The 17,708-nt window shown below is 56.6% G+C and overlaps 1 protein-coding gene and 1 non-coding gene across 2 annotated transcripts in view; one reads left to right on the top strand and one right to left on the bottom strand.

Annotated features, from left to right (window-relative positions):
* Positions 1 to 17,708, bottom strand: part of LMX1B (LIM homeobox transcription factor 1 beta) — an 82,899-nt gene that overhangs the window by 25,087 nt on the left and 40,104 nt on the right. The gene's annotated exons all lie outside the window — the stretch shown is intronic.
* On the top strand, positions 14,307 to 14,379 carry TRNAR-GCG (transfer RNA arginine (anticodon GCG)). Its single transcript has one exon. It is a non-coding gene; the product is annotated as a tRNA-Arg (tRNA).

Here is a 17,708-nt window from a genome sequence, read left to right as displayed (position 1 = left end):
AGACACCCCTTCCTGTACACACGCTTGTGCACATGCCTGGGTTGCATATACCAATAGTCCACAGCGCCCCGCCATATCCACCTCCCTGAGCCTGACAACATGGACCACATGGGCACATATCCGTACACATGCACACACAGCCACTCACAGCCACAGGAACATCTGTATCCGCCCCACTCTGCCCTTCACACACGACTTCACACATACACATGAGTGTCTGCACCCCTGTGGACACACATACTGTCCACACAAATTCATATGCACACTAATCCGTGCCTCCTTTCGGGCCTGCACACCACTACATCTACAGGCTGGTCTCTGAGCATGTTCACACATTCCATTCTTGTGTACAGACGCAGATGCACGTACATTCCCACCGGGGGGAGACATCGTGTAGGCGTGTCTAGCTGCGGGAGGCGGTAGGGGCTGTTCCAGGAGCCTGTCCTTAGCAGGCTGTCATCAGATCGAGGGCCAGTTCTGCTGGCCTCCGTTCCGGGAGGCTGAGGCACAAGCCAGAGGTGCTCTTGGGAATTCAGATCTGAGAGGCCTCCCAGTGGCCAGTGCCGGGCAGAGCCGCAGGCTGGGGTCCCGGTCAGTCGGGCGGGTCCCGTGTGCTGGCACCAGCAGTCTCGTGCCCCGGAGCCTGGCCCTCAGCCTCCTCTGCTGGCACCCTCCCCCGCACTGGCCTCCCTCACCTCTGCCAACGTCCAGGAGGCCCTGGGGAGGTTGGGGGCGGTCATTCTGGGGGCAGGAAAGTGGGCTACGCAGTTTCCAAGGGACTCTGGGCTCCCTTTCTGCCCTGCCCTACATATAGGTGAGCCCCAGCTCCAGCGCCACATGGCTTCACAAGTACACAGACACACACAGAGAGAGACACACTCATGACCCACATACATACCTACAGATACACCCATGCGGACACATAGTCACACCTAAGGTGACTGCAATGCTATCTACTTGCGCAGGGAACCCTGCATGAACATACAAAGGCATGCACAGGCATCTGAAGACACAGAGTACGCACAGACACACACAGAGACACAAAAACCCAGGCACACACCAACACACAAGAATACAAGGGATGCTGGACAAGCAAGGACACGAACAGACACATGAAACAGCCACACTGGCCCACACAGGTGCCCAGCGACACACCTAGACATACTGGTATACACACATACGCACACACACATAGATACACACTGTAGGCCCAAGTGAAGCTCTTGTTCAGGAGAAAATGTCTAGGAAGCTTCGGCTCTCCTGAAAGCGGCTACAGGGTTAATGCTGGGTGGGACGGGGTCCCGACAGAGAGGGGCGTGGCCGGCCCACAGGCCAGGCTGGTGGTGGGTCCAGCGCCCCAGCTTGCTGACTGCCTCCTCTCTGCGCAGGGTTCCAACCTCCCCCATCCTCACACCCTTGCAATTTCTGCCCTCATCCCCATTTCTGCCCTCTCGGTCCAGCACTGTTTAGGCCTCCCTGCCCTCCATCCGTCGCCCCTTGGCCCAGCCCCATCTCAGGCACAGGAGGTCCCAGACCTCACAGGGACTCTGCTGTGCTTTTCTGTCGCTCCTTGCACACGCGGTCATCTCTCCACCTTTCACTCCTGCCCGTCTGCTTCCATCTTCTCTGCTGTGTGGGCCATGCTCTTCCTCCCCATCCCTGCCCTCAGCCTGCGGGGCCAGGGCTGCCCAGTGCTTGAGGTGTCTAGAGAGCCCCTTGGCTGGACTGGACCCCAGGCCTGTCACCATCTCTGACTCCATTTCTAAATGGCAAACAAGACCAACTACATCTCGGTTTTTTATCCAACAAAGCATCCATGGTGGTTTACGAAAGGGAGAAAAAATGCAAACTCGCTCTGTGGGTACAGGGACTGGCCCCCCAAGGGCTCCTTGCTCCCCACTGGAGCATCACTCCTTGCTAAGCATCACTCCAGGAGGGCCAGGGCCCAGAGAGTTGGGGGAACAGAGGTGGGGGCTTCTTCAGAGTCTGTGGGTTCATCTTAGCTTTGTGACCCTGGGTTCATGACTTCACCTCCAGAGACTCAGTCTCCTCCTCTGTAGAATGGGAGGTTGTAACCTGCCTTTGCAGGGTTCTGGTGAAGATATAAGCAGAGTGTGAGTGCTGAGAATCCAGCACAGTGCTCAGGAAGGGTCTACCACACCCGGCCCAAGACCCAAGCACCCCTAATACTGAGGTTCCTATGGGTCCCTGGCCCCAAGAAGAGCCCTGTCCCCGAGCCCCAAACTTCCTCAGCATCTCTTCCTCTCCCTCCCCATCCTAACCTGCCAGGACACTCAGCCACCTCCTCAACCTGCCCACCTCTCCCCATCCTTGGCCAGCCAGGCTCCAAGGAGACTGTCCACACCCAGTGAGTGCATCTTTCCCCACATAGCCTGGTTTCAGCTTTCTCCACTTGTGCCAAACTACCACTCAGATAAAAACACACGACACCTTCTAGACTTAAGGGCCTCACTCATTCATTCATTCCTTTAACCAGCCAGTGTTTCATGAGCAGCTTCTATGTGCCAGGACTATGCAAGGAGCTTGACATCCTCCTCTGCCTTTTACGCTTAGCCATCCCTTTTTCCTGGTAACTATGCAACTCTCTGGGCTGCCGTCTACGGGGTCGCACAGAGTCAGACATGACTGAAGCGACTTAGCAGCAGCAGCAGCAGCAGCATGATGGTGCATGGTCTTGGTCCCCACCCCCACCCCACCCCCACATCTGCAGGTTTCTGGTTCTCCACCTGCTTTCTAACGCCAGGAGCCCCGGGGCTCTGTCCCTTTCTGACTTCGATCGTCACTGATGCCAAATACCCTCAAGCCACCCCCTCCAGTTCTGTAGCACTGACCCCTCCTTCAGGCCCCCCTCCTCCTCCCCTGGGCTCCAGACCGCTTCATCCACCTGCTTCCTGGGCTGCTCCAAGTAGGAGCCCCAGGGCAGCACTGCCCAATGTGTTTACACCCCGGTGCCCGTCACGTGGCACATGTGCACAGAGATCTATGAGCCAGGATGTTTGCTGATGTATTGCGTGTGTGACAGCAAAGCACTGGCTGCAGCCCAAGGGGCTGTCGGGGGGGAAATGGGTTAATAAATCAAAGCACGCCCATTCCCTGGACTGTTAAGTCGTGGTTACAAAGACGGGGTAAATCCACACGCACCGACATGGGCAGATGTCCTCAGCGGGTTGCCGAGTGGAGCCGCCAAAGTGCGGAGCAGGGCAGAGAAAATATGGATCCCGTAAAAAGGAAAGCCAGCCACATGTGCACAGGACATGCTCACTCACATGTAGGAAAGGTCTGGCATGTTTCCCATTGGTCACTGACCTCCTCTGAGAAGGAGGGGAAGGGGTGAGGACCATCCCACTTTGCTTGGCTTACCTCTGCTTGGCTGGGATTTATTGATCAAGCAAGACAAACTTTTATAATATAAAAAAGAAAAAGAAATGCCCCAACTCCATTTGTCTTTCCCCCAAAGCTCAGTTCATCTGACCAGCTCTCCTGAAGGTGACTACTGGGTTCCCAGGGCTGAGGTCCAGAACCACAGGCCCTTGGTCCACTCCTCTTCCTATTCTGGCCCTGTGGCACCGCTGGGGGCCCTTGTCCCCATATACCCTCCCTGCCGGGCCTTACACTGGCCTCCTGGCCCTCTCTGCCTCCTCTTGGCTCTTTGGGAATGAAAGTCAAAGGGTGTCATGATGCTCAGAAGCCCGCAGCTTGAGTGTGCTGCTGACATCCTCCTTGGCCAGCCCAAGCTCTCCGTCCATGTTTTTCTTTTTAATATTTATTTATTCATTTGGCTGCATTGGGTCTTAGTCGTGGCATGCTCGATTTTTTGTTGCAGCATGTGGGATCTAGTTCCCCGACAAGAGATCAAAGCCAGGCCTACCGCCTGCAGAGTCCTAGCCACTGCACCACCAGGAAAGTCGCTGCTCTTGTTTTTAATGCATGAAGCACCCAGAGTGGCGCCAGCTCAGAGAAAAGGCCAGACACCTGAGCTAAGGTCCTCATGATCGCGGCCACTTCAGCGACTTCTCTTTCCCACTTCCAGTTGTCCTTTTGTCCTTTCTTCCTTTGCCCTCAGCCTTCTGCCCTCTCTCTCCCTCTCCTCTCTTTCTCGAAGCGGATCTGAGGCTCCAGCCGCACAAAGGCAAGCTCTCCCTGCTCTGGCCCCACTCACTTGATCGGCTTCACTCTCACAGCTACTCCATGCTCTGAAATCCCCGCCAGTCCACCTCACTCCCGCCTGTGTTCCCCACATTTCTCCTCTTGGCCTGCCCGGGGCCCCTCCAGGACTGTCAGTTGAATGCTTTCTGTCCTTCAGGACTATTTAATGGGCACTTCCTCTAGGGAGCCCACCCATGTCCCTGGCATCCTCCTGTGGGCTGTCATAACACCCTGGGTCCCTGGGAGGTGGGGAGCCGAGCAGCCTGACATGGGTTCAGATCTAGTCTCGCAAACCTCAGTTTATCCATCTGTAAAATAGGACAACTCTAGTAGCTACCTCACAGGTTGTCAGGAGGGTTTGTGAGCTCGGATGCAAACACTGCCTCTCCTCCCATCTCTGTTTCACCAGCACACTGCCGCCTCTCAATGCACGGCTCCCTCTGGGTTTTGGTCAACGCTTGCATTAACCCTGGAGACAATGGTGCTGCCCTCAGGGAGGGCCCACGTCCCTCTCATTGGGCATGTGGGGGTCTCTGTGCGGGCACACAGCTGAGATGCCCCAGGCTGGCATGAGCTGGCCCCAAGAGGAGGCGGGCTGCCCAGGGGCGGGTAGGGGGCAGCTGGTGCCTGATCTGTTCAAAGGCCAGCGATTCTCCACGCTGCTGATGGGTGGTGGGGGGTGTCGGGTAGGCCCACTCCTGCTGAACACACACCACCTGGGGAGGGGGTGGTGGGGATCAGAGATTTGGCGACCCCGCCCCTGCAGCCCAGCACGGGGGGTGGGGGTGGGGGTGCACCGAAGGGGCCTTTGTTTCCCTGGAAAAGAGGGGCCACCTCCCTTCTCCAGACAGCCCTCCTGGAGCAGCCCCACTGCTGGCTGCTGCACCGCCCCAAGCTGGGTGAGCCTCTTTTTTGCCAACACTCAGTAAATACTCAATACTGCATTAAAGCAATAAATAGACATTTTAAGGAAACCAAGACTCAATTTAGCCACCAGAGTCAGGAGCAGTGGTTAGGAGGGCTGCGGAATGTCACCACACAGCTGGCAGCCCCGCCCCCGCCAACCCCCCCCCCCCCGCCAACCCCCCCCCCGCCCCGCCCCAGGTTGAGGGGGACACTGAACAATGGGCTGTGCCAGGCTGTGCTGCCCCTCCCCCATCAGGTTAGGGGGGAGGGGCGACGGGGGTTGGGGGGGGCAGGCGGTGGTGGTGGATGTGAGTAGGTGGGTAGGTGGGCTGGGCTCAGGCAGCCCCTGAGCTGGAAGAAGCCAGAGGCCGAAGGGCCTGGTGGGAACACCCCCTGCCCTGCCCCCAACCTGGGGATGATAACAATAATGGCATAGGAGCAACAATGGCTGCCAGAAAGCATCCTCACAGAGTGGGCCCTTGCTCGGTGACAAGCACCACGCTAAGCACTGAAGAGGCAACATTTTATTTTATGCTTCACCCCCTCTAATAAGATAGAGATCTTTATCCCCATTGCACAGGTGGAGAAATTGAGGCTCAGAGAGCCAAATTACTTTGGTCAAGAACCAGAACGATTCTGGACAACTTGTGCATTTATTAAGCACCTAGTATAGATCTCCTGGAGAAGGGAATGGCAACCCATTCTACTAGTCTTGCCTGGAAAATTCCATGGACAGAGAAGTCTGGCGGGATACAGTCCATGGGGTCACAGAGAGTTGGACACGACTGAGCAGCTAACACCACAGGCCATGTCACATGTTCTCTCTTGTGACACATCCCCATTCTACAGACGAGGGAACTGAGCCTCCAAGTGGGGAAGGGACTGGGAAGTGATGCAGCCCAGCTCCCGATCCACAGGAGGAAGAATGTGCTATCCCCCACTCCGAGCTGGTCCGTCTGATTGGGTCCGGGAGCGTGCTAGGCTGAGTGGGGGACTTGGGGGGGCTGGGGCCTGTGACATGGTCTCCAGAGTTATGCGGGCAAAACAAACAAGGCTCCTCTGTGCAGGGCTAGGGGATTTGTGTTCATTGCCGTGGAAACCACACAGAGCGTTGGGGGGAGGGGAGCCTGGCGCTGGAAGACCCCCACAGCCGCAGACCTGGGGCCAGCTGTGGGTGGCCTGGAGGCCGCTGGAGGCCAATGAGAGGTGGCTGGACAGGTGTCTCTTCCACCTGGTGTCTCCTGGGCTGGGTGGGAGGCAAGACCCTGGCACAGGATTCAGACCAGGTTCTGCGGGCGCTGCTGGCACAGGTGGGTGGAGGAGCCCCGTTGGTCAGGACGTGCCAAAAATACCAGGAGAGATAAGAGCAGCAACTTCTACCCACCAGGCTAAAAATAGGCCCACGCTGGGAGGCGGAGAGGCTGGGAAGGGAATTCCCCACAGATGGCCTGGCCCGCTGCCCCTGCGATGTGGGTGGCCTGGTCAGGGATGAGCCCATTTTATAGGCAGGACAACCGAGGCCAAGGCGAGGATCAGGGCCCTAGCACGTGGTCTCAGAGAAGGCTCTCTCAACGGTGAGGCCTGGCTCTGAGCCAGGCACTGCCTGGCAAGTGATCTGCAGGCCTGCCTTCCTCCAAAACAAACCGGGGTGACGAGGGTAGCAACACTGCAGTCGTTGCCGTTTACTCCATGCTCATTATCTGCCAGGCACCCTTCTCACATCTCATGTGTTTCAGCCCATTCTAGGAATGAGGAAAAAATTATCCCCACTGGACAGATGAGGAAACTGAGGCTCACAAAGCTCCCTTACCAAAGGCACACAGCTGTGGGAAGTGACAAAGCTGGGATTCGAACCCAGGTCTCTCTGACTTCAGAGCTGTAAAACCTTAGGTTGTTCCCTTGAGTCACTGCGTCTCAGAGAGGGGCATTCACCGGCCCCAGGTCACACAGCCGCAAAGCCAGGACTAGGAACCAGGGCTTTCTGACTCCCAGGTCCAGGAATCTTCTTCAGGTCCCAAGTGGGTCACCACAGCCAGCACCGTCCTCTTTGCCAGCAGTGTGTGAACTGCGCCTGTTTGTTCTTCCCATGGGGCAGCCCTGCCCGCACCCCAGCCTCCTCCATCCGTGTCTCTGAGCTGAGGATGCCAGCCTCGCTGCATGTCCCCTGTGACACAGCCCCGCCCAGAGGCAGGCCAGGCCAGGACCTGGGGCTGCCCCCGTCTAGACACTTCTCGAAACTCTCGAGGGCCTGGCCTGGCTGGGCCTAGCAACAATGGGCCCTCTGTGCCCAGCGCAGGGCCTGCTCTAACAGGCCGCCCCCCGGCTCCCAGCCCAGCCCCACACACTTCCGCAGTACCTCCCCAGGCCCCCGTGGTGCCCACCCTGGGAGCAGGCATCCTTCCCCCTGAGGGCAGGGCGTGGGAGTCGCACGGCAGCAAGACCAGGGAACTGGTTCTGCAGAATTCCCAGCCCCGTGCTCCCAGACTGGGAGCCAGGAGGTCTCCAGGGACAGGAACCAGGCCAGACTCCATGTGCAGGCTGGGACATTTTAGTCCCTGCCACGATGCTCAAGCCAAGAGGCTCCTGGCCCCATTTTGCAGCTGGGGAAAGTGAGGCTGAAGGGAATTCTCTGGTGAGGTCACTGGTAACTATAAATAAATGCACATTTCCTGGGCAGGTATGTTGCTGTTTAGCAGCTCAGTTGTGTCTTTGTGACCCCCATGGACTGTAGCCCTCCAGGCTCCTCTGTCCATGGGCAAGGATACTGGAATGGGTTGCCATTTCCTCTTCCAGAGATCTTCCCAACCCAGGTAGAGTAATTATTATTATTATTAGGCTCCCATGCCCTGAGCAGTCACTCATGCCAGGCCCCCGCTAAGCCATATCTCTCAACCATCACAGTCTCCCAACACAAGATACTAAATGAACGCCATTCACCAAAACACAAACTGAGAGAGATAAAGTGACTCCCGTAAGGCCATACAGCAGGCAAGTGACAGACTGGCGGTGGTACCCAGGTCTGCCTGACTCCAGACTTCTTTAACCCACAAGGTGCTGGGGGGAGTGGGGGGAGGGGTGCAGGAAGCCCACAGGTACCCTCCACGCCCAGTGGGCCTAGTGTGGGGAGAGGCCTGTTTCCAGCCCTTCTGCCTCCACAATCCCCGCATTGTTGATTCATTAGGTAATTTCCCTGGAAGCACCAGCTGTTCGGAGGGTGGGGAGATGAGTGATTGAGGCGGCTGGGGTCTGCGGGGCCACCGGGCTGGGGGGCGCTGCAGGCCTGCCTGGGTGAGGGCAAAGGTCACACCTGGCCAGGTGTCCTCCCGGCTGGGATGGCCACACCTTGCAGGACCCCTCCTAGGACACTAGGAGGGATAGGCCAGCCCCTCTTACCGGGGCCTGGCTTTTTCAGGTACCTACTCAGGGCCGGGCCACAGCCCCACCGCAGGCTGGTGGGCGGGGAGGAGTGGGCAGGGACCCCAACAGAGCCCCAGGCTCTGGCGGCCCAGCTGAGTTGGGGCAGGCGGGGCGGAGGGATGGGCGTTCCAGGGCTGCCTCTCCATAGCCTGCAGGCTGGCCCATTAAACCTGCTCCGTTGCCCAGTAAACAGACAGCAACCATGTGCTACGGCTCAGCTTCAGCGCCTCCCACCTGCCAGCCCTCTGCCCACCGGCTGGAGCCGCTGCCAAGGAGATGACCGACTGCCGCATCCCTGGGCTACCTTGCTCAGAACCTGCCCTGATGCTGCAAGAGCTCCTAGCAAGAAGCCAACGGAACTGCAAAGGTCACCCTGCTTGGAGTGTCCACACCCCCAGAGGTCACCCTGCTTGGGGTGTCCACACTGGCCTCAGAACTCACTTTGGGTGGGGTTTCCACACTGGTTGCAGAAGCCACTTTGGGTCAGGGTGTCTATACTGGCCTCAGAGATTGTCCTGCATGGAGAAGTTTTTCACTGTTGATTCCCGGGGCTATCTCCTTCGGAGGCTAGACCTTAGATCCTGGGTTTTCAGGGACGTCGGTGGGGTCCCTTGACTGGTTCAGCATTCCTGCTTTGACCCCACAGCACCTGCCTGGGCGTCCCCTGTGATGACACACACTGAAGGCCCTGATACTGCCTGTTTCATTGCTTGTGTCCCTATCCCAACCTGAGAACCACAGCGGGCACTGACCACAGCTGGCTGGCTTGGTTACAGTTGCAGCCCCGGCCCACGTGGGATGCTCAGAGAAGATGAGCGTTAGATGAAGGAAGGAAGGGACAGGTAGATGGATCACCTGAATGCTCACACAGCCAGGAGATCCCTGTGACCTCTAGGACTTGAAGCCCTGCTACGGTGCTGACTGTGTTCTAGACTTTGGTACATGCGCTTTACAAATTACGAACCCAGTTAACCCTCATAGTGCCCTGTGGAGCTGGGTCTTGCTACTACCTTGATTATAGACTTGATTATAGATAAGAAATCAAGGGCTTCCCTGATGGCTTAGACAGTAAAGAATCTGCCTGCAATGCAGGAGACTTGGGTTCAATCCCTGGGTCGGGAAGATGCTCTGGAGAAGAGCATGGCAACCCACTCCAGTATTCTTGCCTGGAGAGTCCCATGGACAGAGGAGCCTGGAGGGCTACAGTCCACAGGGTCGCAGAGTCAGACATGACTGAGCGACTAACACTGCTACTGTAGATGAGAAAACTGAGCCACAGAGAGGTTAAGCAACTTGCCAAAGCCTCACAGCGGTCAAGCTGGGTTTGACCCAGGCTACGTGGCTCCAGAGTCCATGCTAATTGCGTTATTATTATACTGGCCTCAGAAAGTCCTTCCTGGGCAGCTCCAAGAAGGTATACACCAACCAGAGAAAGTTCATATTGCCTTGGCCACACCAAGACAACCTCTAAGGTTAGTGGAGACATTCACAGAGAGGACAGCCTCTGAGGCCAGTATAGACCACTCCACATAAGACGACCTCTGCGGCCAGTGTAGACACCCGCCCACTGGACCATCTCTGAAGTCAGGCCAGTATCTGCAGCCAGATGACTGAGCAGGTCCCTGCACTGACCTGAACGTGGAGGAGGCTGGATGGGCCAGGGCCCGCCCTGCTTGGGCGGGGAGGAGGGGTGGGCGCCTGCAGGCCTGGCCGGTCCCCGGCCCAGCTGGGGCGCAGGAGGGCCTCCGGGGGTTGGGGGGTGGCGTGAAATTACCATTCGTCACTGAGGGGCTGCTGCTGGAGGGAGCCTTCCGGGCCCAGCTGGGAGGGGGTCAGTCGGCGCCCCTGGACATGTTCCGTCCGGGCCCAGGTCCCTCCTCACCACCTGCCCAGCACTGGTGGCCAGGACAGGAACCAGACAGGCCTGGGGCACGAGTCGCCTGAAGCTGTCATGCTCTGCGGGGGCAGGGGGTCCATTCAGGCCTGTGACAAGGCCCTTCTGGGACCAGACAAAAGGCACCAACCAGCTCCCAGCAACAGAGAGGGAGGAGCATGTGTGTGTGTGTGTGAGAGAGAGACAGCATGTGTTTGCACTCATCTGTGTGTATATCTGTGTACATTTGTGTGAGTTCTGCGTGTATAAGGGAGAGGAGGCCCCAACAGACCCGCCCTAACACCCTGGCTCCAGCCCCAGGAAGCACAGCCCCTCGGCCCCCTGAAAGGCTCCTGCTAGCCCCAGGTCGGGCCGCCCTGTCCATGGCGACACACTTCTAGGTTTCTCCAGCCCCAGTAGAGGCTTTCCACTCCCGCCAGGAAGCGCCTGCTCCCTATTCTCCAAACTAGGCTGGAGAGGGGCAGGGGTGCTCTCTGGATTGGGATGCCTGGCCTTTCCTGCTGCAAATTAATGCAAATGACTTTCCAAGGTTTTGGCTTGATAATTTGATTATTTGTTCAGCATTTATCTTAAGCAAAGTGGATGACAAATAACTGCAAACTAATGTGATAAAAACCATTTATAAAGCTGCCTGGTTCGGGGGGCCTTCCCCTAACTATTTATGACAAGGTAATAACGCTGCCGCGTGCGTCCGCCTGGCTTTAAATTGGTTACTTAGAGGCATGATGGATGAGGGGCGAGGCCACCTTCTTCTGAGGAGAGCTCCTGATTTCTGATCTCATTTCTGGGGATAATGAATTATATCTAATTAGTCCTTCCCAAATCTAATCAGGAGGTGGGAACTTGGACCAGGGGGAGGGTGCTGGTGGGTGGCAGAGAGGGCAGAGGGTCAACAGGCAGGGTGCCCCCAGGCCCCTGGAGGCCTGGCTGCCCGTGGGAGGGGGGCAGGCCAAACTGGAGGCTGGCTTGCTTCCAGATCCCCCTCTCCCCACCCCACCCCGACCCATGCCCTGGCCCAAAGGATCTTGAGTTGACAAGTCCCGCCCTGGCTGTAGACCCTTCCCCACTCTCCCAGACTCCAAACCTGGCAGGTGGTACCCTTTCCAGGCTCAAGCCTCCTGCCTCATTGGCCTCACCTCACCCCTCCCCCAACTCCTACAACCCCGCCACCCTCTCCATAGAGACAGTCTCTCCTTATTCGGGCCTCCCTGACCTTTGCACTCACGGGAGCTTTCCCTCTGTGCCCTCTGCACCTAGGACTCTGCAAGGAGGCTATCATGTCCATATCAGGTCCTGTAGCCCCCTCTTCTGAGAAGGCTTCTTCTATCCCACCGTTCCTTCCCCCAAGGGAAGCTCCAAGGCCCCTTGTCCATCCCTCCTCTGGACTGCTGGCCCACGCTGGACCTTGACACTAAATGAAAGTGGCACCCCTTCTTCTGGACCTGAACCAGGTGAAAAAGTGTGAGATACGTTTCCGTCTCCCACTCACCCCCTTGCAGCAAAAACAGCCTGTACTAACAGTTCATAAGCAGCCCTGGGTGCTCTCACAGCACTCACAAAACAGCCTCAGGGGCTCCCTGGGTTGTCTTACGTCTCTGTGTGTTCCACGCCTAACACAGAGGCTGGCACACAGCGTGTCCTCACTGATTGCTTGCTGAACGGATGGATGCATTAAGATCCTCCCACTTCCAGAGTTCTGGCTCCAGGGCTGCAGGGTGTCCACGCCCCTGTGAAGTGACAAGGGCTCCACAAGGGGGACACCCTGCTGCTCTCCCTCGAGAGGCTTCTGGGATCCAAAGCCCACGGCTCACTCCCTCTCCAATGCCCCCAACCCTGCCCACTGCAGGTAGGCAGCCCCTGGCAACAGGTCCCAGCTAGGCAGCACAGATGAGCAGAGTTCTGTTTGCAGAGAACTGAAAGTATGGTCAGGTTTCCAAGCACGCTTTGCCTCTTCTGGGCCTTTCGTGTGTCATCAAATACCTGTCCAATCTTTTAAAAAGGCCCTCCGGTGTTTCTTCGGCACTACCCACCGCATCTGTGTTCTTTAACATCATTATTTTCCTTCACAATCAGACAGTCTCTTTTTTGGCTGCACCACATGGCTTGAGGGATCACCGCTGACCTGGGATTGAACCTCGGCCCCAGGCAGTGAATGCACCAAGTCCTAACCACCAGACTGCCAGGGACTTCCCACAGTCGGACAGTTTTTGGTCCACTTTGTCACACTGGTCATGTCTACCTTCGTGAGAAGAAGGTTCCTGCTTGCTAGTGGTAGTGCTTTTATCCTGACCACTTGTTTTACTTTGTATTTATTTATTTATCTTCGGGCTGTGCTGAGTCTTCGCTGCTGTGCAGGCTTTTGGGCTTTTCTCCGGCTGTGGTGAGGGGGCTGCTCTCTACTTGCCGTGTGTGGGCTTCTCACTGCAGCGGCCTCTCTGGTTGCAGAGCACGCGCTCTGGAGCATGGGCTCAGTAGCTGTAGGGCAAGGGCTCAGCTGCTCTGCGGCATGTGGGATCTTCCCGGATCAGGGATCGAACCCATGTCTCCTGCATTGACAGGCGGATTCTTTACCACTGAGGTGTCAGGGAAGCGCTTGTTTTACACTTTGTTTTTTTTTGAAAGCTCAGAACAAAGTGTAATAAAGTAGTCCCTCCAAAATGCATACAAGTTGATTAAAAGCTGGCAATGGGGCCAGGTGAGTGGCTGGGAAGTGGCCAATGCCAATTCACAGGAGTGTGACTCCTTCTTCCGTCAGGTGATGGGCAAGAGTTGGATCAAGGACGGAGGGCAGTTTTGGGTACCAGCACACCGCATCTCCAAATGCGGCCACACCACAGGGGAAGGTCAGAAAGTCTGGCGTTCCTCCATCTCAGTGGTCCACCTCATCAGCCAGGGGTGATTTTGCCTCCCCAGGGGACTTCAGCGATGTCTGGAGGTGTCTTGGATTGTCATGGCTGGGGAGTGGTGATATTGGCATCTCGTGGGTAGAGGCTAGGATGCTGCTGAACTTCCAGGACCATCCCCCGCAACACAGAGCAACAGTGCCCAGCCTGGTGGCCTGACCAGCCGAGGGCATGGAGGCCTCCACCCTCCTGTTGGGCACCGAAGCCCTACCTGCCCCAGGTCCCTCGAGTTCCCTGAAGCATCAAGTCCCTTTCTTCCCTGGCATATGACCCTCAGAAAGGCCTTCTCCAAGCAGTTTCCTTGCCGTTCGTCCTTGTCTGTTTGACACTATGTGATGCGGGGTAGGCAGCTTCCTCTGGAGGTCTTGGTCAGTATTTCACTTCATCAAAAGGGGCCTCTGATGCGCAGGCACCAGGCAAGGGCTGAGGGCTTGACACCTGCCCATTTTTCTTTCCTCATACAAGATACCTGCAAAAACCGAGTTTGTTAACAGGAAGAGGAAAAAAAAAATCTCTCCTGATGAACTTATCAGCCTCTTGTGGTCAGACCTCAGGGATTCTCTACTCCATCCTGTTTCCCCTTCTGTCTCAGCTGCCAGGATGCTCAGAGCTCAGTGGAATTCTCTTCTAGGGAAAGTATCAGCTTGGGTGCTTAACTGACTTCCCTTGCATTCTCCAGGGAGCCGAGCCACTGCTTTTAAGAAGCTGGACGGCTTTGAGGAAATAGCACGTAAGCATCATAAACAAAGATGCACAGCCCTGTCCCTGAGCAGCCAAGCCAGTCACTCTATGGATCGCTTGCCTCGGTATCACATTCAATGACTGGAATGGCAGCATCCGATCTTCCGACTCTGCTAAAAACCCGTGGATCGCATGCTTTGAAATGGTGGATTTTATGTGATGTGAATTATCTGTCAGACAAAACAGCAGCAAAACCATTTCCCACTGAGGCTTAGAGAAGTGACATGATTTGCCCAAAGGTTGATTCAGTCATTCAACAAACCAGCAAAACCCAGGCTTTCGTGGTGGCTCAGTGGTAAAGCATCTGCCTGCGAATGCAGGAGACACAGGTTCGATCCCTGGTCCAGGAAGATCCCACATGCTGCCGAGGCAGCTAAGGCCATGAGCCACGACCACTAAGCCCGAGTTCGGGAGCCCATGTACTGCAACTACTGACGCATGCTCACCTAGAGCCCGCGCTCCCCAACAAGAAAAGCCACCGCAGTGAGAAGTCTGCGCACCGCCACCGGAGAAAAACCCCACTCACCACAACTAGGGGAGACGCCAGCGCAGCAAGGAAGACTCAGCACAGCCAGAAATGAATGAATGAATGTCTGTTGCTGTTGTTCAGCCTCTAAGTCATGTCCGACTCTTTGCAACCCACTGCAGTGCGCCCAGCTACCCTGTGCGTCACTATCTCCCAGAGTTTGCTCAAACCACGTCCATTGAGTCGGTGATGCCATCCAACCATCTCATCGTCTGCTGTCCCCTTCTCCTTCTGCTTTCAACCTTTTCCCCCAAAACAAATAATTTTTAAAAAAACCACATAGCAAAACCCCTCTTTCTGTGCTGCTTCTGCTGCGCAGAGCTTCTCAGCTAGTCCAAGGCAAAGCCAGGATTCCTGTCTGGGATGCCAGTCATCCCTGCCTGGAACCCCCCTTCCATCTGCCTGTCTTCTCTCCCGGGATGGAATTCCCTTGCACTGGGAAGGGGACCCACAACGTCTGGCGCCCTGGGAAGCCCCCTCAGCCCCACCCATCAGTGCTCCATTTTGTTCTTCAAGAGAACCAGCTGGGTGTCTGGGGCAGTGAGGGCTCCTAGACCTTCCCATCAATGGGGGCCACATGCGAGCGCTAGAGGGCAGGTCTGGCAAGGTCCTCAGGGCTGAGCTGGGGACACCCTCCTGGCTCTGACTCCAGGCCAGGGCATCTTTGGGAACCCCCCAAAAGTTAACTATTCCACTACAAAAGCACAGCTTTATCCCATTCGTGCCCACTGCTTCCCTGGCTCCTCCTGGGCCCTGCTCACAAGGTATCGCAACCCACCATTTCACAGGGTGAAGGGACTCGTCCATGGTCACCCAGCAGGCAAAAGCAGACCCAGGACTGTGTGTCACACCTGACCATACTCTTCCACTGGCCTGCTTTGTTTCCTGGGGCATGCTTCCTGCTCTGCATCCAGAAGGCACTTAATAATTTATTAATGTTTATTTCCTTCTCCAGAGACAGCTGCTCAGGCCTTGGCACTCAGGTCCCAGGTGAGAGTGGTCACAGGGGGAAGGCCCGCTTCTGGGACATGTGGCTACAGTTTGGCAAGAGCAACTCTCTGCCTCCACTGGCTGCCATCCTCGGCTGTCTGTCCCCACCTGGGCACCTACGACCACCCACCCACCTGTCCACTGATCATTCACACAAGCTCGATTTGGGGGCCTGCTCCCAGCCATGTAGACACCAGGCTCTCAGCACCAATACACACCAGCTCTGCCTTCAAGTTATTTGCTGTCTCTGGGGAAGACCAGTGAGTAAACAGACTGTGATAATACGAAGGATGGGGGCTGCAGGACCCCAGCCGAGGGGCAGCAAACCCAGGCGGAGTGCTGGGGAAGGCCCCCTGGATGTGGCCCTCCAGCCAAAACCTGCAGGAGGGGCGGGGTTACCCAAGAGAAGGAGGCAGCAGTGGGCACAGGGTCCCAGCAGAAGGGAGGGTTTGGGAGGGTGGCATTTCGGGGGCCCAGCGAGTACCTCAGAATGAACACAGCGTGCAAGAGAGTGGCAGCCGGGAGGTGGGCAGGGCAGAGCCAGAGTGTTTCATATTCTTATCCTAACAGTGGAGCTGCAGGACCTCTGGGGTACGTGGTGATGGAGCTGACACTGTGGTGGAGAAGGAGGGCCCAGTTACAGCTGCCACTGTGGGTGGGTGGGTAGGCAGGGCCCAGCCTGGAGCAGGAGAGCCCAGGTACCATGGAGAGATGAAGCAGTGATGGGAGAGCGATGGGAGGTTGGAGAGAAGCAGTGTGTATGTCAATCGCTTAGTCGTGCCTGACTCCTTGAGACCCCATGGACTGTAGCCCACAGGGCTCCTCTGCCCATGGGATTCTCCAGGCAAGAATACTGGAGTGGGTTACCACGCCCTCCTCCAGGGGATCGTCCGAACCCAGGGAACGGACCCAGGTCTCCCGCACTGCAGGCAGATTCTTTACCGTTGGAGCTACCTGGGAGAGAGAGTTCTAGAAACGACTGGGGTCAGGTTAATGTCCAGGCTTTGATGACTGGATGCACAGGATGAGGAGTGGAAATGAGGGGTACCAAGACAATACGCTGATTTTTAAGTGCGGGAGCCTTGTGGACAGAGGGGGCATTTTTTTAAGACAAAACAATGAACCCTGGGGGTTAGGGGTGGGGGTAGGAGGGAGACCGATTTGGCTACAGAAGGACAGTGGGAGGCATCCTTGTGACAGAATCTGTCTGTACTTCATCTGAGGTTGTGGATTCGGAATCCGCACTAGTGATCAGACTGCAGTGAACTCACTCGAATGCAGGTAACACTGGGGAAATCAGAATGGTAAGTGGTGTCCATCTCTAAGTCGAGAGGTTGTACTTCAGTTGTGCACGACGTCACCACTGGGATGTTATTTCTTACAACTGCCTGAGATTCTATGATTATCTCAAAATAAAAAATTAATTTAAAAATATCTACTTAAAAAAATAAAACCAAAATTAGGGGATCAGGAGCTTGGGATGGGGGATGGGTCTCAAGCTAACTCAACTCCTAACACAAAAGGACCCAGGCCCTGTGACACCCTTGGGCCCCCTGCTCTGTCCTTGCCTTTGGGATCCCTGGCCCTGGGCTGGACAGTCTCCCTCACCTGATATGGCCTCTCGCTGGGGTTCTTTCTTCTCCATAAACGTGTCCAGGGCCACACCTCAGCATCGCGCACCTCCTCACTCCCCCTGTCCTCGTTGTACCCGGGTGACCTGGGACACTACTTACCTACCCACCCCCTGGTTCCCATGGGAGGGTGCGGACGGGTGAGGACCAGCATCAGCGGGGAAGCCCGGTTCCAGGCACAGACTTGAGCCCCTTCCTTTTGTGGTCTGTGCAGAGCAGGTCCGCACCGTGCCCACCTGCGTGCACAAAGTCACACACAGGCAGGAGATGTGCACAGAACCCAGCACAGCCGTGCGCGCGCACACAGAGACAGGGAGACGCACAGGTACACCGACCTGCGCACACAGAGACAGTTGGTGCGGAAAGATGCATGCACACTCATGGAGGAGCAATGGGGACCCGCGCAACCCTGGAGCCCAGACCCTCCCAGGCTGTCTGCCCACCCCCCTCCCACCTGCAGGACGGCTTCCCTGCCAGGTGCAGTTATCACGCCCCAAACAAATCCCAGCTGATAAGGACAGTGCCTTTGAACC

This window comes from Budorcas taxicolor, chromosome 11, assembly GCF_023091745.1.
Source record: "Budorcas taxicolor isolate Tak-1 chromosome 11, Takin1.1, whole genome shotgun sequence".
NCBI classification, from domain to species: Eukaryota; Metazoa; Chordata; class Mammalia; order Artiodactyla; family Bovidae; genus Budorcas; species Budorcas taxicolor.
The sequence above is the reverse complement of the archived record's forward strand: the minus strand, read 5'-3'. Positions and strand labels throughout refer to the sequence as shown.